This window comes from Grampus griseus, assembly GCF_964374135.1.
Source record: "Grampus griseus genome assembly, chromosome: 5".
Taxonomy (NCBI): domain Eukaryota; kingdom Metazoa; phylum Chordata; class Mammalia; order Artiodactyla; family Delphinidae; genus Grampus; species Grampus griseus.
The window spans coordinates 38,364,955-38,372,710 of NC_138998.1; positions in this window are offsets into that span (position 1 = coordinate 38,364,955).

Consider the following 7,756-nt stretch of genomic DNA (forward strand, 5'->3'; position numbering starts at 1 on the left):
CAACAGAAAACTTTAGGTCCAACTCAGAACCATTCTTCCTGTGGAAGCTCTTCCGGACCCTTCAGGCTCTATCAGGTTCTTCTAAAATTCCTGTGATCTTTGAAAAACCCTGAACTTTTCCTTCTAAGCTTACCTCTGCTTATAATGAAGAATTTGTTATGAGGTATGTGGGGTCTCTGTCTCTTCCTTTAAGTTGTAAGCTCCATGAGGGCAGGAACTGTGTCTGTCATGTTGATAATGATTGTGTTGATAGAGCCTAGTGCAAATTAGGCACAAAATAAATATTTTTTGAATGATGGATAAGTAAAATGGAGAGTAATTTGGAATAAGCTTTTTGGAGGATAAATTGGCACTATGAATAAAAAAACCTAAAAAGCAGGATGGTGGTGGGCCGCATGTCTTTTGACTTAGCACTTCCAGTTCTAATAATTTAAGGAAACCATCAGACAAATAATACACATAAATATATTTTAAGGCAGTATCTTCATTGCAAGGTTGTTCGTAACAGCCTAAAATAGGAAACGACCATTTGTTAGGTATGTTGTATGATTTGCTTAAAGTGGAAGATTGAGCAGTCTTTACGTGGTTTCATTAGAGAGCATATTGACGTGGAATGGTGGCATTATTATGTGGAAGATTCAGAGTGCTGTTGTTTTTGTAAAAACAAACACAAACATGTCTGAAGGATATGTACCTAAATGTCTCTGGGTGCTGACTTTTGTTTTGCTTATTTGTATTTTCTAATTTTTCAACAGTAAATACTTACTGTATAATAAGAGTTTAAAAAAACTCACAAAGAACCAAATTCAACAGAAATTTAAGTGCTACTGTTTGAAGAAAGTGGTAGGTAGTGTTCAGAAGGGACGGAGGTAACAGGTAGTGTTTTCCAAAGAAGTTTCGGAATGTAGGTGAGAGTTAAACAGACCCTGAGTGAGAAACGGAATTTGCATTGACAGGAAGGAAATTGAATGTGAAGGGAACCACAGGTGAAAAAAACAATAGAAAATGGGGGATAAAGGCACTTATATTTTGGACTCAGTGGTAGCAGAGAGCAGCTTCAAGTTGTCTGCAAGCTGTCCATGATTTCTGGAATGACTTGGCCTCAGCCTCAGCCCCCTTGGCTTCTGCCATTTGCAGGTTCTTGGAGCTCTGAGCAGAGATTTGCTGCCTTGAGGGCAATGGGGAAAACTTTGGTGTTTTGTAAGAAATACTGAAAAGTTCTTGACATCATACAGGCAGGACAGACAGCCAGACTTACTACAAAATCATTAGTACTTATACCCTTGAGGTGTTCTTATATATGGTCATGCACTGAAGTGAACGTGGCCTCTTCTTGGTGAATCTTTATCAGTCCCACTTCTTGGCAGCGACCCTGCCCAACTTACTCTGCTCCCTGGACTGATTTTTTTTCCCGCATAAGTTTGACTGCAAATCAGTTGTGTAATGAAAATCAGTGGACTTATGAGGTATTCCATTTGGGATTTGCATCTACTTTTTAGGAGTTTGTCTTTTTTGGTTTTTTGAAGGGGATTGCTTTCGGTGCTGTCTCCGAAGATTTAGTAGGGTAGTAGCTTTCTGTGCTTCCATTTCCTGATTAGCAAAATGGAATATCACTAGAGTTCCTTCTGCCACTCATGTTCTTAATTTATGAAACATATAAGTATGGTTAATTGCCATACGTTAGATATGCATTCATTGAGGGATGACCTAAAACATTGTCTAGAGAAATAGCTATCCATTCCTTGCATTCAGTTGATGGCTTGGTCAGGATGGGCCCTCTTAGGATCACGTTCAGATTCCTTTGGGCCTTGGCAAGCAAATGAAGCATTCTCGGACATTTCTAGGATACAGTGGGTGGTTCAGGAACAGCCAAAATTGTGGGCTGGTGAGAGTTTCAAGCTTCTTGCCAGGCTCATTCCAACCCCCTCCCCCCTGCTCCTCCCCAAATATTGAGGCTGGTTCAGTTTCCCAAGGAAAATCTGATTATTTCCAGGGTCTGTGTCTTATCACGTTCAGGTGGTTTTTAACCACTCAAAGCAGACCCGATCTGCCCTGAGTAAATAAAAGTATCAGGACAAGAGGCGAATCCCTCTCCCCCTTCCCCACCCCAATGGAGCCCAGATTTTGCGGGCTACAGTGGACAAGAGGTGGTCAAACGGTTGATGGAGTGAGGTAGGAAGAGGATGAGAGGGAGAGGAGAGAGGGTGGGTTTGAGCTGGCAGCAGCAGGGCTGGGAGAGCTGGGATGAGACAATCAGCTGCAAGGGGAACAGGGCCTATATGAGCAGCAGGAAGCCTGGCCTGGGACTTGGAGGTGGTGGGGAGGTGGGCCTGGAGGTGGGCCATCAATGGAGAAAAGACAGCCTCTTCAATAAGTGGTGCTGGGAAAACTGGACAGCTACATGGAAAAGAATGAAACTAGAGCACTCCCTAACTCCATACACAAAAATGAACTCCAGATGGATTAGAGACCTAACTGTAAGGCCAGACACTATAAAACTCTTAGAGGAAAACATAGGCAGAACACTGTATCACATAAATCACAGCAAGATCCTTTTTGACCCACCTCCTAGAGAAATGGAAATAAAAACAAAAATAAACACATGGGACCTAATGAAACTTAAAAGCTTTTGCACAGCAAAGGAAACCATAAACAAGACGAAAAGACAACCCTCAGAATGGGAGAAAATATTTGCAAATGAAGCAACTGAGAAAGCATTAATCTCCAAAATATACAGGCATGCAGCTCAATATCTAAAAAACAACCCACCAAAAATGGGCAGAAGACCTAAATGGACATTTCTCCTAAGAAGATATACAGATTGCCAACAAACACATGAAAGGATGCTCAACATCACTAATCATTAGAGAAATGCAAGTCAAAACTACAATGAGGTATCACCTCACACGGTCAGAATGGCCATCATCAAAAAATCTACAAACAATAAATGCTGGAGAGGGTGTGGAGAAAAGGGCACACTCTTGCACTGTTGGTGGGAATGTAAATTGATGCAGCCATTGTGGAGAACAGTATGGAGGTTCCTTAAAAAACTACAAATAGAACTACCATATGACCCAGCAATCCCACTCCTGGGCATATACCCTGAGAAAACCATAATTCAAAAAGAGTCATGTACCACAATGTTCATTGCAGCACGATTTACAATAGCCAGGACACGGAAGCAACCTAAGTGTCCATCAACAGATGAGTGGATACAGAAGATGTGGCACATATATACAATGGAATATTGCTCAGCCATAAAAAGAAATGATACTGAGTTATTTGTAGTGAGGTGGATAGACCTAGAGTCTGTCATACAGAGTAAAGCAAGTCAGAAAGAGGAAAACAAATACCATATGCTAACACATATATATGGAATCAAAAAAAAAAAAACAGTTCTGAAAAACCTAGGGGCAGGACAGGAATAAAGATGCAGACGTAGAAAATGGACTTGAGGACACAGGGAGAGGGAAGGGTAAGCTGGGACGAAGTGAGAGTAGCATGGGCATATATACACTATCAAATGTAAACTAGATAGCTAGTGGGAAGCAGCTGCACGGCACAGGGAGATCAGCTCGGTGCTTTGTGACCACCTAGAGGGGCGGGATAGGGAGGGTGGGAGGGAGGGAGACGCAAGAGGGAAGAGATATGGGTACATATGTATATGTATAGCTGCTTCACTTTGTTATACAGCAGAAAGTAACACACCATTGTAAAGCAATTATACTCCAATTAGAGATGTTCAAAAAAAAGAAATCAGGTTTGGGAGGAAGGTGATTTCAGTTTTGGCGTTGTGGAACTTTCAGTGCCCAAGGGACTGCTGTATGGACAGAAGCATGGGTTTGAAATGCAAGAGGATTTCCCTGGAGAGAGGTTTGGGGGTCATCAGTGGGTCCATCAGGGAGTCAGTGAGATCGCCCAGGAGGAGTGTGAGGATAGAGTAGAGAGTGCCAAGGACAGAGCTCTGGGCCCACCCAACCACACTTAACGGGGCTGGAGTAGAAAGAGGTGTGAAGAGAAGCAGGAGAGAGTGCATTCTATGGAAGCAAGAGTTTAAGAAGGGAGTGGGTGACAGTGACAAATGCCATGGAAGCTCAAGCAGGGTAGGCCCTGACAGTTCAATTTGTAACTGGAAAGCCATTGGTGTGTTGTTGAGAGCAATTTCAGTGGAGTGGGATGGTGGGATGGGCAGCAGCCGGCTCATAATGATTTGGCATATGAATTCAAGGTAGAAATTGCAATAAAAAATGTAGCCTATTCTCACAAGAAACTAGGCTATAAAAGAAGAGAGAACATAAGGAGTGTTCAGCGGCTGTGTCTTTGATTGTTGGGTTAAGGCTTTCTAAAGGTCTTGTGGCTAATGTGTTTTTCTGCTTGCAGAATGGAGCATTCTCAGACTCTGATTCTTTAATTTTCTAAGTGGCACTTTTTGCTTTTTGTTCGTGATTTAACCGCTATAAAAATGCCCAGCTACAGCTTGCTGCAGGAACATAAGTTCTGCTTATCATGGAATTGTTTTTGAGGTGGTTACCTTTGAAGTTGTTTGGTACATTAAAAACAAACGAACAAAAAACCTCAACAAAACAAGAAGTTGAGAAATTGCAAGAGATTTGGTTTGTTTACAAGAAAGTAAAAGACAATGGGAATACATAACTTTGTAAGCTTAGGTTATGTTTAATTGCAAACGACTTTGTGAAAAATTTTCCGTCTTTACTGTCCTTGAAATATGGGCTAAAAAGTGAGAATGCTTACAGGTGTTGTGTGTTCTGGAATTGCTTTGAATTGCAGTTGGTGAGTGTGAGAACAAATAAATCCCAAATGATTTGTGATTTAGTTTTATAGGCACACATTCATAAACTGGGTTCAGGCAGTAATTCCAGAAAAGCATACGCAGGAGTACAGGAGTACTCCACAGAAATTTAGCGAGTACCCATATATTCAAGCCTCTGTTAGATCCTGCAGGAGGGGAAATAAGGGGACTTAAATAATGCTGCTCATACTTGGTAGAAGGGAGATGTGCCTTAATAGATGTGGATGAAGGGTCAGAGAAGGAAAGAGCCTTCTTATGGGTGATCAGGGTAGGCTTCTTGGAAGAGGTGGCATTTGAGCTGTTTGCTGAGAGAAAGCTGTTCATTCTTCTTTGACTAGTCTGTTTCATGTGATACCCTTGACTACTCTCTTTCTTAAAACTGTGCCCTCGTTTGATTTTCCAATGCTCTGTTATCCAGCACCACCTCCTGTCCCTGTGTTCCCTGGAAGGACTTTTTTTTATGGTTCCTGTATCTCCTAGGTCCTCTGTTCTTTCTCTTCCTTTCTTCCTCAGAGATGTAATTTCCATCTGCAGCTTTGAATAGTTGCCTGGACAGATAACTCTAAACCCAGGACTTGAGCCTAAGCTGTCTCTGAACCTCCATTGTACATTTCCAACTTGAGGCCTCACTAGCAGCTCACGTTTAACTTGCCTGAACTCTCCCTCGTGATACACAGTCTCGTCACCTCCCTCCTTCCTTCCTTTTTCTTTCCCCAGTAACTGTTGAGTGCCCATCGCGTGCTAGGTGCTAGTTGATCATTCTTTTTGATTCCTCAGGCTTGGAGTCTCAGAGTCATTTTTTTTCTGTCTCCCTTACCACCCATGTCTCAATAATTTATTTCATTTCTCTTCATTCTTTGTTTGTTTCTATGACCACATTTTATTTTATTTTTAATTTTTATTGGAGTATAGTTGCTTTACACTGTTGTGTTAGTTTCTACTGTACAGCAAAGTGAATCAGCTATACGTATACATACATCCCCTCTTTTTTGGATTTCCTTCCCATTTAGGTCTTCATTCTTTCCAGTATGTTTTAAAATCTTTTTAGTTCTACTCACGCCCATTATCTGTACACTTGGATCACTGCAGTGGTCCCCTGTAAATGGTAATCACCTTCCTCTTCCCCCTCTTTATTGTCAGCATCACCATTGCTTACTGAGTGTTCAGAATGTTGCTAGGATGCCATAGTCTATAGATTGATAAATGGAGTAGAAGGGGAGACAAAATAGACCTGAATGATAAAGGAGCCCATTGTCAACTCCAAGGTGATAGGCCCAGTGGGTGAGTCAGCAGTGCACTGTGAGATCAGAGGAAGTAGAGCCCAAGATCTGGGAAAGATGAGTCCCTAGGCATGTGGAGAAGGTTTGGGGGAGGGTGTTGAGTGGTAAATGGTGGCCCCATGGTAAACATGTGAGAGGTGGAAATCCACATGGTTTGGTGGGAGACCTGTGAGTTGAAAAGTTTAGCTGGAACTGGACTGTGATGGATCTGGTAGACCAGCATGAGAAATCTGGGCTTTATCCTATTAGAAGTAAGGATATAGGGAGAGGGAATGGACAGAAATAGGGAGAGTGTGAGCTATCAAAAATGTCCTTTAAAAGAAAATCTGTAGGTGGTGTGTAGGCTGGCTTTGAAGGGAAGGAAGGCCCATTAGGAGATCTCACAGAAGCCTGCTGTGACATTTTGTTTCTCTTCTCTAAACACAATGGCTGCCAGATTAAGTTTCTAAGTCACAGCTTTGATCCTATCACCCTCCTGCCCAAATGCCCTTGGGGGGTTCCTGTGCCTTGAGGAGCGGTTCTTGGCGCTTCGTGATCACACTTCAGCCCACCTCCCAGCATTGTCTCCACCTCCTACCCTTCAGGAACCAACCATTGGTCTCCACACAAAATTTTCCGTTCTCTCCAGTGCTTGGGAAATTCTAATAATTGCAGTTTCACCCAGCCTTCAGCATACTCATGACGCCGTTCGTGGTCCCCACAGCCTCTGCCCCCTGCCGAAACTTCCCTCATACTGACGGTGTGGTTTGTTTTTGATTAATCAACAACTGACATGCTTTTTTTTCTGTAGCTGCTGAAGTTGTTAATTAGCGCTCATACTGTTGTTTGTATGTTTTGGTTTTTTTCTCCAACAGTCTGTAACCTCCTCACGGGCTGGCACTGTGCTTGACACTTGTAGGTGGCTATAGCCATTATATTTGCATCCAGTACTGCCCCAGTCATGGTATTTCGAACGTGATATTTGCTGACCTTCCATTTTGTTTTAACCTGTCCAAGCAGCCAGGCAGCTTATGCGAGATGCTCGGGGCCCAGGGTGACAACACATTTGAGGATGCTGGCTTTCACCAGGGTGGTGGGCATTGAGTGGGGAGATGCAGGAAGAACTTTTTTCTTAAAGTCTCCTTGTCCCATTGTGTAGGTAGGTTTTGGATAACCACAAGGGAGTCAGGAGTATCCCCTTGACTTTTGTTGGGCAGTGGGTTCCCAGCTCCCCTTTCAATAAGGCCCTTTCTTCAAAGGGAATAGTCTGCTTTGATTCTTGTCTCTCGCGATAGCTATCCCTGAAAACCAGGATACGATGACAACTAAGTTAAACTTTTTTGATACCAACTATCGAGAAATAAGTTAAAAGTGGGTGCTTATACTTTGCTGTTAAGTGGGTCAGAAGATTCTGCAGAAGCAAAATGAGCATTATGTGGATCAGAGAAATAATTGCAAGCACATAGGTTAACAAGGACTGAAGGTGGAAAACTTTGGCCAGGGGTGGAAAGCGCTTGCTTTTTAGATAAAGGTGATGCATCCTGAAGAGTCTAGATTAATTTTCTTTCCATTTCTAGGGTCGGCAGGCTGGTGGGCCTAAGAGGTCATGGCTCAGTGGAACGTGGAATGGCTTTCAGCTTTTACTGGGGAGCCTACGTGCCAGTTCTCCAGGAATGTTAAACCTTGC